The sequence below is a fragment of the Mauremys reevesii genome, linkage group 2 (genome assembly GCF_016161935.1).
Source record: "Mauremys reevesii isolate NIE-2019 linkage group 2, ASM1616193v1, whole genome shotgun sequence".
In the NCBI taxonomy this organism is placed as follows: Eukaryota; Metazoa; Chordata; order Testudines; family Geoemydidae; genus Mauremys; species Mauremys reevesii.
The window spans coordinates 240,362,364-240,386,919 of NC_052624.1; positions in this window are offsets into that span (position 1 = coordinate 240,362,364).

A 24,556-nucleotide genomic window follows, 5' to 3' on the forward strand; every position below is an offset into this window, starting at 1 on the left:
CAGTGGCTGGATTCTGTAATTAAAGAAAAGTAACATTTACACTTCAAATTGTCCTTCAGATCAGTAAGAATGTCAGTCTATCCCCCAGTGTTCCCCTATAGTAATTTGATGGACATAATTTTACCACTCTAAGGCCAGATAATATCCTAGAGCCACAAACAAGAGTTTTATTTGTAGGTCTGTTATATGAGATAAATAAGGTAAGGACCCCATATTGCAATATCAGCTATTGTACAGAATTTATGTTAATTCTGGCACCACGGGACCTATGGTGGGACTGTTCCAAAACAAAACTAGAGCAGAACCACGTGACTTACTAACAGGAGAACAAAACTCTGCAACCAACTTTGGCATTGTTGAGCACAGGAACGTAGCCCCCACTACCCCAATACATCATGAATCGCAAGGGTGACTGTCATGGCTTGTCATTGTCATTTTCAGCTGGCAGGACTGTGCAGCCCAAATGTCCCAGTGCTTGACAGTGGCCTATAAAAGTCTCGGATAGCGTCATGGTGAACCAAATGAAAAGTATCAGGGACCCAACAAAGCCCATACCACGTGGCTGTCATTTATCATTTAGGCAGAAAACAACAACAGTACTGCCAAGAAGCCAGCAATTTACGTTAATTTTATGCCAAGATACTAGCTGTAGTACCAATGTACAGACTTGATTCTACCCTCTTTATCTTCGGCTAGCGTGTTTCAGCACACAGAGCTATCGGCAGTGGAAATCTGGTTCATGGAGATGTGAGTAGAGTGGTGCAAAGCACTCACAAACAGCGTTCCCTCTAATTTTTCCCACACATGTGCAGAAATAATTTTGTTATGTGCACCAATATGGAGGTGATGTGTGACACATCACCTCCATACTGGTGCACATAACAAAATTCATGTGGTGAGGAATGGGCCGAGGGGTTCGGAGTGTGGGAGGGGGCTCAGAGCTAGGGCAGAGGGTTGGGGTGCAGGGGTGTGAAGGCTCCGGCTTGGGGTGTGGGCTCTGGGGTGGGGGCAGGGATGAGGGATTTGGGATGCAGGGTGCCCCGGGGCTACGGCAGGGAGAGAGGACCCACCCCCCAGCTCGCTCTCCCCGCGGCAGCTCCGGGGCTGGGGCTGCAGGATAGGTGCCCCTCCCCCAGCCAAGGCAGGTCCAGGGCAACCCCCTTTTTCCCCCACTGGGGAGACCCAGTACTGATTGGTGTATAGCCCGAAAACTGGGCAGCCCTGGCCAGGGAAGAAGCATTCCTGGATGTGCTGATGTAGGGCCTGAGCTGATGCCCACTGAAATGAATGGAAAGTCCCCCATGGATTTCAGTGGTCTTTGGATCAGGCCCTTATTGCATTTCTAGACAACCTCTAATGGAGCCCCAGCCACAGTTAAAACTGCCTTCCAGTGACAGAACCACTGCCTACCCTCTCCTATGGGTGAACGCTCTGGGACCCAAGCAACACACATCCCTGCATGAGCAGAGGTGAATGGAGCCCCAAAAAGCTATCACTTATAATCTGTACTCCTGCATCAGATGTATCAATTTATTTAAAATTTATATTGTGATATCACCTAGACACCTTAATCAGGTTGGGTCCCATTGTGTGAGGCCCTACACAAACACATTGGAGAAAATCCTAGATTTTTTTTTTTAAAAGCCTCTATCCCATCCAATGGGCAAGCTAGAAAGTCAGATCAATCCCAAATAACCAGGACTACAAACAAGTCAACCTGTAATTAAAAATGGCATGTTCTCTCTTGCTCCCTTTCAACAGCTAATAACACAATTTCAGCTTGGCAGAAGCACCTATGTAGTTAAAACAGCCAAATCATGCCCTTGCCTGCCAAAATGAGCATTTCAGCCTTTAATGACCTTTGGCCTTGTTTTAAAGCGATGGTTAAAATTGACCGAGTCAGCTTTCTGACTATGCATGGCTGTGCTACAGAGAAGGTAATGAGAGTTTTAAGGGCCTTGCTAAGGACTAGAGAAATCAATTTCTAAAAGAGAAAATTTTCAAAGCTCTTTCAGTTGCACAGGACTTGAAATGGACTCACTTCTGATTTTCATGAAAACACTAGTGAAGTAATTATAGAAATTTTTCCGTTTAAGTTTTCGCCGTTTGGATTTAGTGAATATTTGGGGCCCTGTTCTGAGAGCCAAGATTATTATGTTCCAACTGCAGATTCAGTAATTTACACCTATGTATCATAGACATTCTGTACGGGGATATATGGAATCTTCACATATCCTCACAAGCACAAACAGGGACACCTCTCTTGACAATCTCCTTTCCTCCATCCCATGCCCCAGGAGAAGGGAATCAGAGTTTCAGATGGCAAGTTAGTCCACAGAATATGCCTTTTTAACACATACAAATATCACTGCCCCTGTAAATGCAGAGCAATGGGTGCATGTGAGCTGGTCTAACACATGCACCATTGGAAAGAGACATGAATTGGGATGGTTCCCAGACAACTACTTTAGAGTGACTATCAACTGGATAATAAAACTTAAGAAGGGAACATGCCTTCCCATCCACCCCAGCAATTACGTCTACTTTGTGGAATAAAATCTTGTATTTCTCATGATTAGGCATCTGAGAGACAGCCACAGTTTTATGCCACCATAAACAAGAAACAATTCAATTTTCAAAATGACCATAGTTGTGTTCATCTTTCAATTAATAAACAGATACATTTAGTCTGCTGATGTTGCTTACAAAACTTTGGAAATATTTTATTTTAAATTATTTCTGCATATATATAATACAATGTGTAGTCTATATTTTGGTCACTATTTATTCTTTTCTTTAGTCTTTCATTATTCCATATCCAAAGAGCAAGTATTTCTTTTCAGCCTAAAGTGGCTTTTAGACTATAGGAAACAATAAGAAAACAAAGGTAAAGTCTCCATGAGAGAGCCGCATGTGTGTGTCTTCTCCTCTGTGACAGGTTGCAACAACTCTGAGAACTAAATGCCTGCAGTCACTGCACACATAAGGCCTGATTAATTGTTACCCTGCTCTTGCAAAATGAGTCCAAAGTGGATGTAAAATCCTAGCAGTCAGAATGGTAGAGTTCTGCACTCACTGTATGTGACTGTACAAGGAGCAGGGCAATGAGGAATTGGACCCAGGGGGGGGATTAGAAATTTAAAGGCAATACACAGAAAACGAAGGCATCACAGTTTCGTAGCCACATATAATCAGGTAGGGTATTTGAATCCTCAGTTTTAACAGCTCATGCCACTCCTTTCTTACTTGAAGCTAGAATCCTGTTTTTGACATCAAAATGGCTTCTGCAAAAATGACTGCAGTGTTACAAACAGATTATGACCTCCAGGGACCTCTGTTAGTAAAAGGGAATTATGACTTCAGATGACCCCAGTCAGAACCAGAGGATTATGACCTCAACTGACCCCAGTCAAAACCAGAGGATTACAAAAGAAATAAGCAGCAAGAGCAGATGAACTATTTAAAAACAAAAATTCTGTTTGCCTATATGTGCCCTTAGTAATAAAATAACAAGCAGGAAAAAAAACAGGGAAAATATGTGACATGTGGGCCGAGCTGTTTATAAACAAAATGTTTCTCTCAGGCAACAGAAGCTCCTTAAATATTTCATTAAAAATTAAGAAAATGCATAATAAACATACTCTATGTATGAGAAACTGTTGTGAATACTGCATAACACAACTGCCATACACATCATCAGAGGTCGTGGGCCTGATTCTGCTTTAACTTGCACTGCTATGAAGCAGGAATGTTATTTTTAGGAGTAAATATTATTTGTATTTTAGTATGGGGCCCAAATCAGGCCGCTGCCCCAGTGAGCTTACGCCCTAAGTAACTAACTCCATTGATGCCAAAGGAGTCCCACTGGTGTAAGTGAGATCAGAACTGAGTCCAGCATCTCTTTCTTCAGTGAGAATATTTCATACATAGTATTCCATCCTGTGCCCTCATCTTGTTAATCCTTCACTCCCTTTGTTTTGCAGCAGATGAGGAGACATCTGTATTTCACAGTAGCCATTTTTAGTACTGTTCATCTCAGACAAGAGCAATTTAAAATACATCAATAATAATGATGTCGAGCAGAAACTGCTTGAAAAAAAGCACTGTGGGCAAGATCTTCAGCTCATCTGATGTAGATCAGCCTAGCTCCAGGTGTAAGTCAATGGAGCTGGGTCAACTTACACCAGCAGATGCTCTGGCACTGTATTCTATCTTTATCCTTTGCTTTCCTTTCTAGTGGAACAAGAGTCCCATGGATGTAAAGATTCCATTAAAAGCCAAGGCCACACAGTGAAATAACAGCCATTAGCATTTCTATAGTGGCTTCTGTTCAAAAATCTCAATGTCCTTAAACATTAATTCAGCTTAACCTCACAACACCCCTGAGGTAGGGATGGTAGGAGAAAAGTATAGAAGACATTGAGAAGAAATATTATCCTCCTTTTACAGAAGGAGAAGCTGAGGAACACAGAGCTTAAGGGCTGAGCCATGCTGGGGAGGGAATAGATGCACAGGTTGGATGATCAGTGCCAGGAGATAGCAGGTCTTTCAGAGGCATGATGCCTGCCCCTGGGGGAAGGTGAGGAGTGGCATTCCTTGCTACACAAGCACTCCCCAGAACACAATCATCTCATCATGCAGGGGATGGGATGTGGCATGGAAGATAAAGGTTATGCCCTTGCCTGCAACACCCTTTTTGGAGTGACTAGTGCTGGAAAGAGCAAATGTGCCTTCAGAGCAGTTAGCCAAATTACAGCTGCCTGTCTGTATGTGTGCACTGGAAGAGAAGGTGGAGATCCCTGAGCCCTCCCTGTAATTGGGCCCTAAGTGACTTGTCTAAGAACAATAGGAAAAAGAATCCTTGTCCAAGATTTTCAAAAGTGACTATTGATTTTGGGTGCATCAATTTTTGAGTGCTCAATTAGAGGCACTTTAAAGGCACCTAACTTTCAGAAGATGGATGTTCAGCACCCAAAACCTGATGCACCCATAAGTACTTTTTAAAATGTTGGCCCACATCTTCTGACTCCTTTTTCTCTGTCTTCTGTTCAAGACCATCCTTCCTAAGCTAATAAAAAAGAGAAATGAGGAATCAAACACAAAAATTCTTAATTAACCACCCCTATATTTTCCATTTCATGTACTGTGTTACTTGTTACATCAGGTGTAGCACAGTAAATCAGGACAGGCCTCTATCAGTTAGCATGCTGTAAACAAAGGTTACAAAAAAAGTCTCATTTTACTGATGTTTTACTCTCTCTACAGATTTATTAACCAATTAAAAGCACCTGTGTCAAGACTCAGATCACATATTGATGGCTTAGCTCTTGGATGACTGAACCTTTCGGATGCTTTCTCCACAAGGACATAACATGCAACTCTTTTATAATTCGCATGCAGCACCAAATATAGTTTGCTGTATTGTGGATGTAGGAGAAGTGTGTCCAGGCAATGGAATCAGAGAAGAAGAAAGAGAAGTACATTTAAAATAAAGGCTATTTGCCTGTTCCTGATTAAAAACATGATTAAAATTCAAAGAGACAAGAAAGAACTAACCTCCTCTTTTTATGACAATCAGGAGCTGTCAGTGATAACATCTACAGAAAAGACATCTTCTATATAAAAGGAGACGCGATCCATGGAGAAAAATAAGAAATCTAAAATATTACTTAATTTTTCTATGAGCATCCTTGTCCGTCCCACCCATATTAAGAGCCTGATACAGCTTCAATTGAAGTCAATGGTAAAACTCCCATTAACTTCAGCAGGAGCTAGAACCTGAGGGATCAGTTCTGTACTAATTCATCCCAACTAACCTGATTGACTTCAGTGCGATTTCATTGGGTTTAAGAACTTGGTCAGAAACAATGGGTTGTCAGTTTAATTTACCAACAGATTAGGGCTTGCTAGCTGGCTAGAGAGGTTTGTAATAGTTGTTACACAGAAAGACAGATGGTGAAATTCTACCATGAGCAGCACTAAGTCATTGCAGAATTTGTCAGAGTGGTAGTTAGAGAGAGAAGTCGAAGAGCAGTGGTCTATGGGATTACTTTGGATTTACACAGGTCTAACTTTGAGAGTGTAGTGCACAGTTTTGTCCACAAACCTATTTGTAACAATTAACAGGTGTGAAATGAATAGTTGTGGGCTAGTACAGATACCCTAATGTAAGCGCCACTGTTCATGTTGCAAGTGAATCATACTGTAATTTTCAAGAGACAAGGTGGGTGAGGTAATATCTTTTATTGGACCAACTTCTGTTGGTGACAGAGACAAGCTTTTAAGCTACACAAAGCTCTTCTTCAGGTCCGGATCCAGCCCAGACTTGAAGAAGAGCTCCACGTAAGCTCAAAAGCTTGTCTCTTTCACCAACAGAAGTTGGTCTAATAAAAGATATTACCCCACCCATCTTGACTCTCTAATATCCTCGGAGCAACACAGCTACCCCAACACTTCATACACCAATGTAATTTTAAAAGTATGTTTACAAATTAGCAGTGTACGAAGCTCAAAGTAATTAATAAAATAAATATGACTCTACCCCAGCATAGTGCATTCCTATGAGCTCCTGAATATCAGCAGAGTCACATAACTGGTACATTTCTGTTTCCATCAGCATGTGCTAATTAAGATTTGACTCTGCTGTAAAACAGAGGCTGTATAGTCCTACCTATTTAATTGTCGTCCCCCCCCCAAGATATTGATTTCTGAGGGCTTTTGCTAATAGATCAGTGGTGCTCACAAATACCCCCATAGGGTACGTCTACACAGCACTTGGGAGGTGTGATTCCCTGCTTGGGTGGATGTGGATGTTAGAGCTAGTGCCTAAAAACAGATATTTGCCCAAATATAACGCCACCCAACTCCCTGTGTACATACTCAGGCAGTCAGCCCAAGCCCCCATCCATGCCACAGTAGCCATACAGCCATTTTTAGTCACTAGCCAAAGCAGAGTTAGCGTGTCTATGTCTACCCAAGGTGGGAATCACACCTCCCAGCAGCTGTGGCATCTCAGGTGAAACTTTTGCTTTATATCCTGCTGTGTAGTATTGATAATAGACCCTTGGTGGTGTTTCTCAGATTGACATTAATCCTTCAAATCTATCTATTCTTCAGGAGAGCGTTGGCCATGGAGTACAATTTGCTTAATCTTCAGTATATTACTGCTGACCATCCCTGCCATACCCATGGGGGAAACTGAAACCTGCCTACCTATCTTAGGGATTTCTATGGCAACTGTTATCTAACCACCGATAGCTCAATGTTAGTTCAGTAAACTTAGGGCCCATTATTGCAATGGAACTATAAGTAGGCAAAAAACAATGTGATCAGAGGAAACTGAAGGCAGCAGCTTCACAAGACCTAAGCTTCCTGGCTACAAACATGCTGGCCAGGCAATGAACCCTGCTCTTGGCTCAAACCTTAACAACTGATCCAGCTACCCCACATGGTGGGGGGGGAAGGGAGGGTTGTGAAGTTTGGTTGTTGTATATAGGACTAGAAGCACATGACGGTTTCTAATGTTATCAGAGAGAGATGATTACTGTTAGATACATAATATACAACCACAAGGCTTTGTTCCCATAGTTCTGAGAATCCTGCTTTAATCTTCCCCCAAATAAACAAAACAGACTAATGTTTTCAGTGAACACATACTTAGAGCTTCCGCCTTGTATTTAAAAGAATAAACACTGACCTTGTGCCAGCTCCTGTTTTCTGTGACCTCTGCTCGCTTTCCCATGTGCTCTGCTTCTCTTTCTAATTGCTGAAGCTGTCTTTGGCCCCTCCATGCCCAAGAGTCTTCTCTAAATTGTATCTACTACCCCCTGCCCTTTACAGGTGGTCGGTCCACAGAAAGAGGCTGCAGTGCCACTATTTGGGGATCTGGGCCAGAACTTCTGTAACCTTTGGAGAAGGCTTCTGTAACAGCATCATAGACCTATTTGACTAAGATGTCTTCTGTGTTAGACTCCCGCACTTGAGCTTTCTGCCTTTTCCCTGGCACCAAGCAGTTCTCCCCATACTCCGGCATATCTCTAGACTTTAGATTTGCTTGCTGTATTCTGCTGCTGGAATGCTTTGGCAGAAACCCTTGCCCCTCTCCGGATCTGTTTTTTTTCCGGCATATCCCCAGGAAAGGTTCAGTTCAGCCCTAAACTGGATCATAATATAAGGGGCAAGAACTGGAAAATATGCTCTACATAATCTAATGCCCCTAGTCTCAGACATTGGTCACAAAACTATTTTCCAGAAAAAAAAACACTTATGAATATTGTTTTGCATTTGTTTTAATTCACAGATGCCCTCCCTGTCTCCTCTCAGTCTGAATATCATTCACATACAGTGCAAAATAAATATCCAAAAACTGAGACTCAGTTCTGCTTTGAAGCTAATTCTGACTGTCTCTTCTCCATAGGGTCATGGAGGAATACAGTCCATGTCTCTCTTTTCCATTCTCTTTCTCATAGTTGGACCTTCATCTCACCACACCTCACTTAAAACCAAATCACCAATGATTCTATACCTCTTACAGGTCAGTGACATTCTGATTAATGTTAAACAATCCAGGCGTCATGCAGGAGAAAATGACTTGTTAGTGATAACTGAGGATGAGGTTAGGAGAGTATTTACAAAGGGAAATGGGTGACTTCTGTGCACCGACAAAGCAAGTAATGTCTGAGAATGCACTGCTGAAAACTAGCACTACAAATCTTTGAAAATCATAAAGTAGACAGCATTGCAGTGGATGTGTAACTGTATATGCAGATGAGTCATAAGACCTGTATATCCAAAGTTGTATCAGTATATCCAAAAGCCAACTCTGATTTGTACCTCTAACTGAACTATTGAATGAGAATAAACTGTGATTTTATATCCGGCTATGTAACGTTTCCGATGCAGAATGCCTCCCGTTTTGCACCCCAGAAGTGGTTGCATTTCAGCAAGGATTGAAGCACTGTAATCATTATAGAACAGGGGCGGGCAAACTTTTTGGCCTGAGGGGTGCATCGGGTTTTGTAAATTGCATGGAGGGCCGGTTAGGGAAGGGGGTTGTGGCCTGGCTCCCACCTTCTATCTGCCCCCCCCCCGGAACCCCTGACCCATCCACACACATCCGCTCTGTGTCCCCTGACCGCCCCCAGACCTCTGCTGCCCCATCCAACCCCTCCTCTCATTCCTGACCACCTCCCCACCCCAGAACCCCTGCCCCATCCAACCACCCCTTCTCCCTGTCCCCTGACTGTCCCCAGAACCCCTGCCCCTGACTGCCCCCTGCCGCCCCATCCAATCCCCCCTCCTTCCTGACTGCCCCCCGACTCCTACCCCTTTCAACCCCTGTTCCCCCAACTGCCCCGACCCCGATCCACTGCCCCACCCCCTGACCACTCTCTAAACTCCCCTGCCCTCTATCCAACACCCCCTGCTACCTGCCCCCTTACCACGCTGCCTGGAGCACCGGTGGCTGGCAGCACTACAGCCGCGCCACCCAGCTGGAGCCAGGTCACACTGCTGCCGCCCCCATGCAGCACAGAGAGCGGGTGAGACCGGGCTCTGCAGCTGCACTGCCCCAGGAGGTTACAGCCCCACCACCCAGAGCATTGCGCCAGCGGTGGAGTGAGTGAGCTAGCTGAGGCTGCGGGGGAGGGGATGGGGGCTAGCCTCCCCCTGGGCCAGGAGCTCGGGGGCCAGGCAGGATGGTCCCACGGGACGTAGTTTGCCCACCTCTGCTATAGAACATAAAACGCTTTGGGACCTACTGGATTAGACATGCTCTATAAATGTAGGGTGATATTATATGTTTATACTATAGTAACACCTCAGAACCCCAATCAAAGATCAGGGTCCCATTGTGCAAGGCACTGTACAGACAAGTAACAAAAATAGTCTCATCATAAGAACACACAGTCTGAGTACTAGACAGAACCCAACAGGGGAACAAAATACAGACATTGGGTGGAGGATGAGCAGGGCTGGCTCCAGGCAAGCTCGTGTTTGGGGCGGCAGATTCCAAGGGGCAGCATTCCGGCCACCCTTTTTTTTTCTTTTTCTTTTTGGTTCCCCGCTCTGGCCGCCCTGTAGAGGGTGGCAGCGCGGAGAAGGGGAGCGCCCAGCAGCAAACTCGGCAGGGCAGCCCGCATCCTTCCCTCCCAGCCGACCAGAGCGGTGCAGAGCCCTCCTGGCAGGCGGCGCAGCGGGAGGGGCTGCGTGGTGAGCGCCCCGCCCCCCTTCTCTCTCTCCCCTGCTCCCTTCCCCTCCCCCTCCTCCCGCCAGACCGGGTGCGCACTCCACTGTACATCTGCAGCTCAGGGAGTCCCCCTGCACCCTGGCTCCGGCCGCCCGGCAGTTTTTTGTTTTTTTTTCTGCTTTGCTGCTCCGGCCACCCCACAGGGTTTTTTGTGTGTGTGCGTGCGTGCGCGTGCTTTGCCACTCCGCAGGTTGTTTGGGGTTTTTTTGGCTTGGGGCGGCAAAAATGCCAGAGCCGGCCCTGAGGATGAGGTAACAATAAAATCACAAAGTAGAGCAGAAAAACAGGAGGAACAGCTGCTCCCCACTTGCCAATCCCAGACACCGCTGTTTTGTAAGTGTCACAGCAAAGGCAGAATCTATCTGGCCTGATTATGTCAAGAGGAAGTTGTTTGTTTTTATCCTTATGACAAAAGTTTCTCTCTTTGTACTTATAGAAAAACAACATTCTTAGCAGCAGCACCTGCACTGAGCCCTGCATACTGTGGAGGTTTCCATTATTTATGCTGTCTTTAAGCCTAAGAGAACAGTATTTGATTAAGAAATCTCTATTTAAATCTGGACCTATACTTAGTGCTCTACAGGATTGATCCAAAGCCTATTGAAATCAATGGAAAGACTCCCATTTACTTCAGTGGTTTTGGTTTTGGATCATGGCCTAACTACGTTAGCATGAACAACTGATACTTAATGCAAGGTCATCCACTAGCCGCACATCTGACCCATGGCAATCTATGGAGAGACCACAGTAAAAATGCCATCAAGGTTCTTAATCTGGCAGACCATTTCTGATTTTTCCCTCTTTAGTAAGTGCAACACCAAGAAATAGAGATTCTCCTCCTGATAATGGCTATTACCCACCAGGAAAACGTCTATCTTCCTTGGGTTAAAAACAACATAATTTCATCATATACAACTATAATATACATCATATACAATTGCAATACCATCATATGCATGTCCTGTATTTACCTGTCCAAGGAAGAGACTAAACTGGAATAATTTAGGGCAAAGAGAGGTCCAGTTGTGCGATATCAGCATATTGATAATAGCCAATCCCCTGATTAGAGATGATTTCAGCAAGAGGACTCACATGTTGACTGAATAAGACTGGCCCCACCCACACTCCACCCCGAGCCTCCACTCCTGCTTCCTGTTTCCTACTCTGCGTGCAGCTCCAATCCCCCAGTGCTAGCCCTGGCTGGTGCTTGGGCCACACAACCTACCCTCCCAGCGCTCTGAGACTGGGGCGGGGGCCAGTGGCCGTGGGGGGGCCTCTGGGCTCCAGTGGGGGGGCACAGAAGGTGTGGGGCCTCACGCAGAAGGGACGGGCTGGGGGCTAGCTGCCTGTGGCTGGAGAGCTTCTTCCGCTGACATAGCTACTGCCACTCGCTGGGGCTGGAGTAGTTAAGCTGACAAGAGAGGTCTCTCCCATCAGCTAGAGCAGCTCTATTAGAGAGCTTACAGCGGCACAGCTGCAACTGTGCAGCTACACTGCTGTAAACTCTCTAGTGTAGTCGTGCCCTCAGTGTCCCAGACCTGAAGAAGAGCTCTGTCTGAGGAAAGCTTGTCTCTCTCACCAATGGAAGTTAGTCCAATAAAATATATTACCTCACCGACCTTGTCTCATTAAAGTCTGAAATTTCTTTATAAAGGTGCTGTTATTAACCCCATTTTGCACAACTGAAAGGTTGAAGTAGAGGAAATAGCTAGGCAGCACACTTATGTCAAGAGATAGCTTCTTCATTTTGTCTCGTATGAGAATTGTGTGCAGCCTCCCCTGACGAAGAAAGACATTGACAGTGTTTATTAATAACAACATCCCAGCCATACTAATAGCAGCCAGAGTAAGCAGGGGCCCATACCACATCATCTTGGTCTCAGGGAACGTGGATTGCTACAGACATCCTTGTTAGAAAACATTATCAAACCCAGCCAAGGGGAGACAGTCTGTAGGATCTTTCTGAACTTCTCATAAACAAAAAACAGGGAAACACCAGTCCTGAGCTGGTCAGTCTTATCCATGAAAAAATGAAGGGAGACAATCTGCAGGAATTGGACTCAGCATCGCCTGGAAATAATTCAGCTGAATGGTTCCACCTGATGTATTTGACTGAAGGTAAAACTTGTTTAAAAAAATCTCCTAGCTATTACAGGTGTTTCAGCTCTCAGTGGTCATTGCTGAATTAAGGTAGCCTTCAAGCACCAGAAACAAGCAGGGTGAAAGAGAGGCTCCCAGGTTACAAAGAGCCCGTGGAGGGACCCCTTGCAGCTGATAATGGTTGTCAGTTAGAGGCGTCACATCCTGACTGAAAGCAAAAACCAAATATTACTCTATCAAAACCCACCAGGAAACCACAGAGATCTGCAGGATGCATTAGTATCTAAGAAAACGTATATTTTTCAGGGTGAGGGGCTAAATACGAGAGCTGTTTGTTTTCAACAGCCCCAACAGGGAGAATTAGAGTTCCTGTTGCCTGACCACCTGAACAACCCTACATGCCACCTGTCATGCTTTGATGGGCCAGTCCCAGCTTTGATGGGCCAGTCCCAGTTTTGGCTGCATCCATAGCTATTTCCTCTGCTGGCCCTGTACCCAGCAGAGTCTAATCTGAAGTGAGATGAGTTTACTTCCTGTGATTCCTGTCCCACCCATCCACTTAGCTGTCACCATCCAATTGGCAAACTGAAATAAAACAATAACTAATACGCCAGGGATTGACAGGGGCCTTTGTAACTCTCACTGGTTAATACATTCTTCTTATTAATAATAATTAATATAAGATTGGCAATGACACCACCCGCATTGAGTCCCTCTATTAGCTGTTTTCCCCCCTACTTCTAATCATCACTGTCATGGCTCTACATAACTCTACTCCTTCCTAATTATTCAACCTGGTCTCCCATTGTGTTGCCCCACCCAGTGATGAGCTGCCAAAATCTTAACAACTGATTCCCTGTAAAAAGTTCTGCTTTAAGGGATGTGCCACAGTATGTATTTTTTGGACCAATAGGGTTACCATACGTCCATATACAGACAGCGATTTAAGAACCAAAAAGCCTGACATGTCCAGGAAAATACGTCTGTATGTTAACCCCACCTAAAGTTCTTTTCTAAAAAGATGGGCCTGAACGAGAAATGAGTTCCATTTCACATGTGTGGGTCCCCGCCACTCCCTGGTGTGTGCTAGGGTGACCAGATGTCCCAATTTTATAGGGACAGTCCTGATTTTTGGGTCTTTTTCTTGTATAGGCTCCTATTACCTCCCACCCCCATCTCAATTTTTCACACTTGCTGTCTGGTCACCCTAGGGTGTGCACATGTTTGGGTCCCAGTTGCTTCCTACCCCCCCCCCTCATTGAAGCAGGTGTGCAGGGTTACTGCCCTGGCAATTGCAGGGCACCAGTGGATGTGGGGCCAGCTGCAGACAGGGGTGTGGGGCAGGGCTAGCTGGAGACAGGGGGTGCAGGGCTGGCTGTGGGCAGGGCAGGGGGTGCGGAGCTGGCTGGAGATGGGGGTGTGGGGCTGGCTGGATGCAGAGCAGGGGCTGGCTGGAGGCAGGGCAGGGCGTGTGTGGGGCTGGCTGGAGACAGGGGCTGGCTGCGGGGCAGGGTGGTGGGTATTCACAGGCAGAGCGGTTCGGAGCAGCCCGATCAGCAGGACACAGCCCAGGCCCAGCAGAGCAGCCGGGGACCCACCAGGCAGCAGCAGGAGCCCCAGAGCCAGGGGTCAGGGGAGCAGCAGCAGCAACAGGGCTCATGCCCAGGGCCAGGCAGCAGCCCACATTGCTCCCACAGCGCAGCGCCCCCGGCATCTGGAGGAGGAATTACATCACTTCCCAGCTGGAGCCCATCAAAGCCACAGCGCCCCATCACAGGGTTCTAAAACTGCTTCAAAATTTAACAACCGGTTTGCACAAACCAGCACGAACCGGCTCCAGCTCACCACTGGCCCCACCTCCACTCACTCCACTCTGCGACTGATGCCAGGCTCCATGTTTTTTGTCCATTTCCCCCACAACCATCTCACACTTTCTTCCAAAGTAACTGCTACAATAAGCAGCAACTCATCTCATCCCTTTTATGTCATGTCCCCTATTCCTGACCCCCTGTTTGGTTTTCACTCAGCTGAGCTGGAATAGAAGTGGAATGGCAGAGACCTTCTAGGGAGGGGAGATGCCAACATAATGGACACACCATAGCACTGAGATATAGCTCCTGTTTGTCTATTCATCAATTAACGGACAATAAATGTGGGAGGGAAAAGAAATGAGGCTTATTCATGGCACTGACTCACTGTGTCTGCCCACTAGAAATAAGAATATTTAGCTGTACATTTCCATCAGACATCATGGAAATGACTCACTATTTACAAATGGGATGTAACTCCTTATAACTATCTGGCAGTAAAGATTGTGTAGGGCAGGGGGCATCCAAAATTTGCTCAAGTGAAGGACCCCACACTGGCAATTTGCACAGGATCCTAAGAGTTGTACCTAAATTGCAGAAAATGGAGCAGAACATGATTGCAGTTACTCTGAAGTTGGTGATGTTGCCTCAGAAATTACAATCCCAGCGTTAAATGCTCAGTCTTGGTCCAACTGGCCTGGACTCTATTAAAGATTGAGAATTGGTGGCTGCACTGTTGGCCTTTGTAATGCCTCATTTGGCCTTCAGGCCTTACTTTGGGCATGTGTCGTGCTGTCTCCAGATCATTCAGCCACTCCGAGGACAGAACTTGCTCCAACAGAGCTGGTTACAGAAATTCTACTGAGCAAATGAGCTGAATATTTCACAATTTCCATACCAGCCTCCTTCTGAGACAATTTGATCCATATACTTTAACTGGATCATTGTCAATTTTTGAAGAAATATATCACTTAATCTGATTATATAATGACAAAATATTTGTCTACTGTCAGAATATGTGGCTGGCTAAATAACACCCTAAAAATGTGTATATACAACTCAATATGAGTTCTCTGTATAAGTAAGTGACTGCGTGCACGTACAGTGATCCAGATTGGCTGTACATATGTCTGTTTGTAAGCACAAATGCAGGACTTGCTTCCAAATGACTACTTATGCAAATCTTGAAGGCAAAGTTTAGAGGTTACAAAGGAGTTACACTTATGTATCACAGATGAGGAAATAGGTGTTTGTACCCAGTTTTGAAAATGTACTTGAACATGTTAAAGGCAATTAAGTGAAATAGTTCAGAAGTTTAGGACTGTTGAAATTTATATCTGCTACTCATAAAATCACAAGTCTTGTGATATATAACCAAGGAAACGTTGAGGACATTTACATATAAATCAGTCCCTTCCTATTGAGAAATCTCTGCCTTCGGCATTTCCTTATATATCTGGGAGAGACTCTTATATTCCTGCTGTGAAGGCTCCCTGCAGATATCAACATGTAAATAGCCCAAATATTTACATAATTGTGGAATCATATATTTCATAAGGAGGCTCCTCACTTTAGTTGCAAGCTTGGAACTGGCAATCTATTACAACATTCTCTGTGACTGGAATGAGTATGACAATGCTTCTGGATTGCAAAAAATGACTGTGATCCTGCAAAACATGTACACACATTGGTTGTGTTTATATATGTGAGTAATTTTATTTAGCCCAATAGGGCTACTCATGTGCGGAAAGTTCCCCATGTGAATTACTGTTTTGTAGGATTAGGGTCAATAACAGTAAATGATAGGTGCAACTTTCATTTAAAAGTTGAGCAGAACCCCAAGTATTGCCTATATATATATATATATTCTTTATTTTTCTGTGCCTCTGCACTTTTTAGTTTCAGACAGACAGAAAATGAAATTTTCCTTCTTCTAGATACTTATTCACACTAAACCTCTGCACCATCTGAAAGTCTACCACCACCAGTAATTGCACTGCTGTTGCAGGAATCATCATAAGACTTTGCAAGATATCATGAAATGTCAAGGTAATTCTTTCAAAGATTCCCTTTTACTCAGAGTGACACTGTCATCACAAGATTTCATAGGAAATGTCAAGAGACTTCATGCAGTAACTTATTTGTGCCACCACCACTGCCTCATAGAATTTATGCAAGGTGGGGATGTACAGTACTGAGGCATCAATCCAGCAAAGCAAATGAGTAACCCCACTAACTTCAATAGCATAACTTGAGCTTAAATTAAGCATATATTTAAGTGTTTTACTGGATCAAGGGCCCAGTTCTTATTTATTTACATTGGAGGTGATAATCAGACTTTTCTTGCTCTTAACTTTCTTATGTTTATTAAGTTTGGTTAATCAGTTTCACCTCCCGCCACCCAAATAACTGAAGCATGCTGATGTGAGTGAAACACAAACCCACAGCAGCATACAAAGCCTGGGTGAAGGCTCTCCAATTTAAAAGTTACTTGTTGTGGCAGCTCTGAATATAGGAATCCTGAAGCAGAATGGGATGTTTGGTTTGTTTATTGGTATGTCAGTTCCCAGAATGCTCTTCCAGCTCAGCCCTATTATAGCACTTTTAGTGTGCGAGCTCTGGGAGCAGCCTAAAAGATTTGGGTGGATTTGTGGTTGCACTTCCTTTGCTTGTGCGTGTATTTGAGGTTTGTTTGTTTAACTTTGTCTACTTTTTAATCAGAAGCACTGATCTTTGATCATTTCTGGCACAGTCAGGGTAAGTTTGAAGGCCTGAGATTGAAAAATATCCCATGCTATCTGGGAATCTAAAACTAAAACTGCATATGTTGTCACAGAAACATTATTTTAAATGATGGCTTTTTGCAGGTTAAGTTAATGAATAGCTGTTGCCTGACAGAAAAAAGGTTTGGTCAGTGAACAAAAATATCCCCACTTTGCCTAAGGTTTCATTTTATAAGATAATAAAGTAAACTTTTTAAATTTTTAATGAAAAGGCCTTAATGCCTTTGGATTCACTGAAAGATGCTTAAAGCCTTTTGAAAGTTCTGTATCTGCCAAGCCGTGAAGTAACACCTCCCTCCCCCAGACACGTACACACACTTCTCCTTTCAACATCTATTCCAGAGTGAAAGATCAAGGAGTCCTATGATTACTCTGCAGACAGACGGATACACAAAAGAATAAAAGCTGAGGAAAATTACAGTCACACAAATGGCCTTGCATAAAATGAGAGTTGTTGCCTCACACTTGTAGTCATATTCTAGTCATACTTTTAAAAAATTACCTTGAGTGATGATGTAACATTATAAAAGGCATAGTGTAATGGCTTTAGAGCCATTGTAAACAGGCATTAAAGGTAAACTGCTTTTTCAGAAGGAGGGCTATTTTTAATTACTTCAATAATAATGATTACTTCATTGTAGATGGAAACCAAGGGATAAATAGGCCAGATTTGAGTGAGTGGTGTTGCAACCCTGTGTGCTAGATCGCAATGCCCCTCTCTCAAATTTTGGCACATATTCCCCTCCGCAGATGGAGACAGAGAAGTGGATGGGCCAAACCTGAGTGCCAGGGGCTGGGTTGCGACACCAAGAGTGGGGAGCCAAGCCCAGCCAGCCCTGTGGGATGGGAGCCGCTTCAACTGGAACTGGAGGCTTTGGCCGGGGGGGGGGGGGGGGTCAAAGCAGGACACTCTGTGAAACCCAGGACCGTTGGCAGATCTGTGTTTGCTTGTATGTAATAGCTGGGATGCCCTTAGTTTTATACAATTATATTAAATCAGGGTTTCTTACACGTTCTCATAGTATAGTACTGCTGTCGGGTAGAGAGAACTGCTCTGGGCCTACTTCCTAAGAGGAAAGTGCAGGGTTGAGGGGACTGTCTCTGGAAGAATGTGGGGAACAACTGTGTCTTTCTGAAGGCTGGACGCCATTCTGGCAGATATACTTTAGCCAAACACAATGCAGGGATAACTGGGTGAAGTTTTACGTCCTGTTATACAGGAGGTCAGACTAGATGATCTAATGGTCCCTTTTGGCCTTAAAACATATGCATCCATGTAAGGCCCCTTGCCTTAAATCGAGTGTAAACTTTATGGCCATATACACAGCCGGAGTGGAAATGAGGATCAGGCATACTGTGTACCAAGGCCCCAGGATTTGTAAATGAGAGGTATGTTACATTCTGACCCCATTCATTTAAAGGAACGCTGTGAAGATAAAAATCAAATAGGACTAGATTGTGCCATTTAGACAAAGGCTCTTGGTAAGAGGTCATGTGGAGCTGAATTGCTCCAGGGGGCAGGTGGGAGGCATTTTGCACCAAGAATGTCTCTTGAAGCTCCTGGGCATACAGAGGCTGCACACAGCCCCTTGCACTACAGCTTACTCCCCATTGTGCATCCAGTTGGCTCTACCTCCCACTCAGCCTTCCCTGCTCATTTTGGAACTTGCAGTTCCCCAGAGGACTAGAGAGAGAACAGTCCCTGTGCTTCCCTGACTGTAGCCAGGGTGGCAAATCTGCCTGGCCCTTACATGGGGATAGGAAGGCTCTTTGCACATTCCCCATCTCCCAAGACCAGACAGACCAGACAGAATCTGGCCCATTGAGAGTTACTACTGATACTTTACGGGCCACAATCCAGAGAGATGATGAGCACCTGCAACTCCCATTGATTTCAATGGGAGATGAGAAGTACTGACTGCCTCTCAGGATTTGACCCTAAATTACTAAAGCAAAGAATTATATGATGAGAATTTGCTTGATGGCATTTATGCTTTTGTGTTTAATTTCACTGAGCTTGGACTGTGAGACAAGACTGGTGTGATCTGCTAATGCACTAGTTCAGTACTGTTGTGCTCCAGTTCCCAAAAATGTTGCAGATGTGATGATTTTTAAAAGTTTAATTAAATGTCTGTGCATATTGGGCTTTATCAAACTTTTCTTTTGTTTATGAAATCTAAATTTGGGGCTAAGTGAATGGAGAGTGTCCCTTTCATACCATAACAAAGCTGTAGTCAGATTTCGTTACTAGTTCACTGCAGGGCAGGGTTTCCATAGGAATAGCATACTCCTGGGGGAATTCTGCACCAAAAAATTAAAAATGCTGCTCACAATATTTAAAAATTCTGCATATTTTATTTGTCAAAATCACACAAAATAATCACACCAGTTTCAATTATTTTGGTAATTTATTTCAAAATACCAGTTAGCAAGTATGTCTGAAACAATACAGACAACAAAAAAGATTCCCCCAGGAATAGAGAGTTAAACAATGACCCAGTTCCTGTTTCTCTGTTATGCTTTTGTTGGGTGCCTCAGTCACACATGCCAGCGGGGCACATCTTGGGGGAAAACTCTCAGACACCCACACCTGCTCCCACTCAGAGCCCAGCCATGGGGTGCCACTCCAGCCCAGACACCCACATCTCCCTCCCACCCCCCAAGCCCAGCCATGAGGTGCCTCCCCAGCACAAACACTCACACCTGCTTCCCCCCCAGAGCCCAGCCCCAGGACACCCCACTCCCCCAAGCACAGCAGCGGGGTGCCTCCCCAGCCCAGAGACCCGCACTCCCTACCCCCAGAGCCCAGGGATCCAGAGAGAGAAACAGCCTGATGCTGGGTCCTGGGGTTGTCTGGAGTTTCCTACATGCTGCTGCCTTCCTTCAGGACATGCCAGGAACCTCAGCTGACTGGAACCCTCCAAGTGCCTGTCGCTCCCTGTATTTGCAAGCTAGAGAGCCAGGCTTTGCTGGGTCCAGCGGCCCCTAGAGACAGCCATCAGCTCTGCAGCACCAATTCTGCAGGGTAAAATGAAATTCTGCACAGAACATTAATTCTGCGCAAATTCTGCATTGTATCAAATCCTGCACAGTATTCCCCCAGGAGTAAATAACGCTAACTCTGGAGGCGGACGTGGAGGGTGTAATAGAAAAATTTGGTTCTATTTTTTTAAAGGATTTTCTATATTCTTCCTTCCTTTTGCTCTTCCTGTTCTCCTGCTTGTTTTTCATTGCTCACAGAAATACTATTTCTGTTCAGGTCAATCTATTGATATGTAGAAGTGAGATACAGATATATTGGGCTGAATCACAGAATATTTGCTGGGTCCACACCTTTCATCACCAAGGATGACAGAGGTAAAATTGCTCTATCTGGCTAACACTCTCATTAAAGGGAAATGATAAGACCAGGAGGCCCAAAATCAAAATTAGTTGTTAAAATATCTGTTTACTGTTTCTAGTTAAGTCTTTATTCAGAACTGATTTCATATTCTGTCCTTGAAACAAAAATCCTCCAATGCCAACAGTGCTCATGAGCAGTGCTTTAATAAGGTAAGTGCATGAGTGCGCATGAAAAAGAAAATAAATCCAGTAAAAAAAGATATTTAAAATCAAGCTTCCAAATATAATGTATATTTGGAATCAATAATATGATTTGACAATAAAGCACAAAAATAAATCTATATTATAAATCTGATAGATTACCTAAAAACCCATCTTTGTTTAAAAGCCAATCTAAGCTTACACTGTATGTAAGCAGGAAATCCCTGCTGGAAAAGAAGCATATTTAACAGAAAAATATTTATACTTTACCATGGGTAAACTATATGTCATGTGAACCACAGTGCAGCTCCGATATCCATGGCAGGAATGATGATTTACCTCAAGTTTCTTTGTGAAAATAGTCTTACTTCAGATTTTTCCATGCTTCCATCTAAAAGGGGATTTCTGTCAGTTGTATACAACATTCAGACTGCAGCCCAAGCCTTTGAAAAAGGGGGGGCATGCTTTGACCATAAAAGCTGAGGTATGCATTTAACTTACTTTTTATTCCGAATCCTACAATCTGACTGAAAGTAAGATCCAATCAGATGCAAAATGTATTCCATCTCTGAAGTGGAATAACTCATCCATCATAGCTGTCCAAGACATACAGTCTCAAGGGAACTAAATGGAATGCATGTATACACATTCATTCTGCCAATTTAGCTTTACAAAGCAACTTTCAATAATACAGAATACATGCAAAAAAAATTTAACCAGTTTTCCTTTTTTGGCTATTTATCAATGTTTTTCCTTCTTTCTGAAGAGCTGAAAAGTGCTGGAGTTCAGAATGTAGCTTTTGGAACCTACCGGTGACTTTGTACTTTGGATGTTGTTTTGCTGACATTCGGAATTCTTTTTCACATCCCCTGTGGCAGGGTGAGAGGCAGGAACAGCCCTAGAAACAAAAGAAGCCCTCTTCAAACAAAGAGAACAGAGAAACCGGAGCATTGATCTAGCTGCAGCACATTAGTCTTCAGTTCAAGCATGCTGAGACATCCTTAAATCAAAAGACTAGGAACTCTCAGGAGTTAGACCTTCAGCCTGCATACATTACCTTTTTGGTAAAAATAATTAATAGATTCATAGATTTTAAGGCCAAATCACCCATTATGATCATCTCATCTCTCCCTCTCACTTGACGCAGGCCATAGAATTTCACTCAGCAACTCCTGCACAAGCCCAAAACTTGTGACTGAACTAGGGCATACATGTTAGAAACATATCCAGTCCTAATTTAAAGGAGAACTGACCACAATTCTTGTCAGGGCCGGCTCCAGGCACCAGCGCAGGAAGCAGGTGCTTGGGGCGGCCAACGGAAAGGGGCGGCACGTGCGGCTCTGAGGCGGCAATTTGACGGCGGGTCCCTAAGTCCTCAGACCTGCCACCAAAGAATGAAACGGCGGCAGTAGAAGTGCCGATCGTGGCTGTTCCAATGATTAATTGCCCTCACTGATAAACATTTGCATTTTATGTCCAGTTTTAATGTTTCTTAATGTCCGCTTCCAGCCACTGGAGTTATGCCTCTGGCTGTTAGGTTAAACAACTGCATGCAGTGTCTAACATCAGCTATTTTCTCCCTTTGTAGATAGATATACAATGTGATCCAGATACCTGCTAACCTTCTCTTTGACAAAGCTAAATAAACTGATTTCCTTAAGTCTGTCATTGTATTGTGTGTTTTCTGAATCACAAATCATTCTTGTACTGTTCTCTGAATATTTCTTTTGCCCTCGAGAGCTTTATACGGAAGGCATTCATTGCTATCCATTAAAATGCCAACATTTACCCAATTACTACCCAATAGTTTTTCAGACAACACAATATTTCCCTACACTCAAAATAAGAAATAAGGTCTGGATTCCACAGGGTGCTGAGAACTTGCAACTTTCACTAACATCAGTGGGAGTTGTGGGGACTCAGTACCTCTCAGGCTTTTGGGGGATGGCTACTGCACATCATGCTGTTGCTTTTAGCGCTTTACAAACACGCACAAATTAAATCTCACCGTTCCCCTGCAGAGTGGGGCACAGAAAGGTGGAGTGACTTTCCCAAAGTCAAGCAGCAAGTCAGGGACAAAGCCAGGAATTGAACCAAGATTCTCTCAGATCCAGTATCCTACTCTAATTACCAGACAATTCTCTAGTGGTTCCAGTATGGCATGAGGTGAGTCAGTTATTGAGTGCAGTGCATCATTTGGAACACTTTTAAAGATTAAGGTCCAGATTGTCATTTTTGCCACCCGAGGGAGTGTTTTCAAAGGTGTAGTGCCTGAGCAGCCATTGCTGGAAGAGTTCTGCATTGAGAGGGATTATAAAGAAAGCAGGAAGCAGGCCGTGGTGGTGGGGGAACCTACTCATAAGTGGCAAACACAACATCTATTAACAGGATGGATTGTGTGGCTCCCCCTGTGACAGACACAGCAATTTCCTGCAATGTCTTTCAGAGATCTTACTGTATTAAGTCTGGTTTCAGAGAAGCAGCCATGTTAGTCTGTATTCACAAAAAGAACAGGAGTACTTGTGGCACCTTAGAGACTAACAAATTTATTTGAGCATAAGCGCTCCCAACGCTGGGGCTTTGACCACACTGGCGCCGCAATTTGCAGCGCTGGAGAGGGTGTGTTTTCACACCCTGCTGCAGCGCTGCAAATTTGCAAATGTAGCCATGGCCTTAGGTGCCACAAGTACTCCTGTTCTTTTTGTATTAAGTTTATGTATCAGAAATCTGCCCCTTAGAATTCATTTTCCAGAAGCTTTATTTTTTCTTGAAGAACTCAACTTTATGTTCATCAAAAGCCAGTACACAAGGGGTATGATCATGCAAAGCAAATCTCTTTAAAAATGCAAATGAATGTTCAGAGTAAGGTTTTTTGCATTATTTGCTCTGCTGCAGTTACCTTGTATGTTTTGTCTAACTCCTAGGATCAGCTGTCCATCTCTTCAGGCCATGCGTACTGGAGCAGAATCTCATTTGGGGTAAATTGGCATAGTTCCTTTGGCTTCAAGCCTTGAACCCAGTGGAGCCACACCATTGATGCCAGCTGAGGATCTGTCCCAGTATTGAATATGCTACATCCATAATAGCCTAAAACTTCCATTCTTTTACATTTAACAACCAACCAATATTTTGACACAGAATAGACATATTAAACAAAGTAAAGCAGTTAAAAGAACACATAAAAGAGAGAGAGAAAAAATCTGGTTAAAAAGATCATTAAAGAATACAAATTGAAAGTAGGGAAGCTGGTCTCCATACATCACACAAATACTGGCTTTATTTCACTCCTGTCCTTATGTCTTTTCTCATTTCTTTCATTATGTCTGTTCTGTTATTAATGAGCTCTAGAAGGGTGACACAGCTGCTATAAATCAATGTTTCTACAACAAAGTTAGTGTATACCACTGTTTACACGATATAGCATCCTAAAGGATACCAAAATGCTCTATCAAGCACTAATACACAAATTATACACAGAAGTAACTTCCACTACTGAAATGTAGCTATCTCCTGGGAGGAAACACAGCAACAGTTAAACAGCATCCCATAACACCACACAGAAGCTTAGGAAATGACATGAAGGACGTCTTATCCAATGGAAATTGCAGGGGAAATTTAATTACCCAAGGGGAAATTTGACAGGAAAGCAGTTCTAAAACACCTTATACCTACACAAAGACCCATGAAATTATTAACACACACAGTTTTATATCTCATCAGAATCAGAGCACTCTCAGCTACAATGTGCCTTGGCATTAGTTCAGTACTGACTCAGAATGAACATCACCTTCTGAATCACCAAGGCCATTTCCTCCAGCATATGGGTGTTCCTTAGAGGTGTACTAATCAAGTACTGCAACCTCCTGAGCTTGGGAAATCAGACAGGATTGTAACATAAGGCAGTATGTTCCTTTCCTCTGTGTGCTGTTCTAAAAGAGAATTGCAGGAAGCTTTCTCACTCTTAATCTCCTATCATTTTTGTGTGTGGCGTAGCAAATTCAGATGTTCATATTCAAATCTTTATACATTTAAAATGAACCATGGTCAGGTGTAGCTCTTCCTGGTTTTGCAGGCCT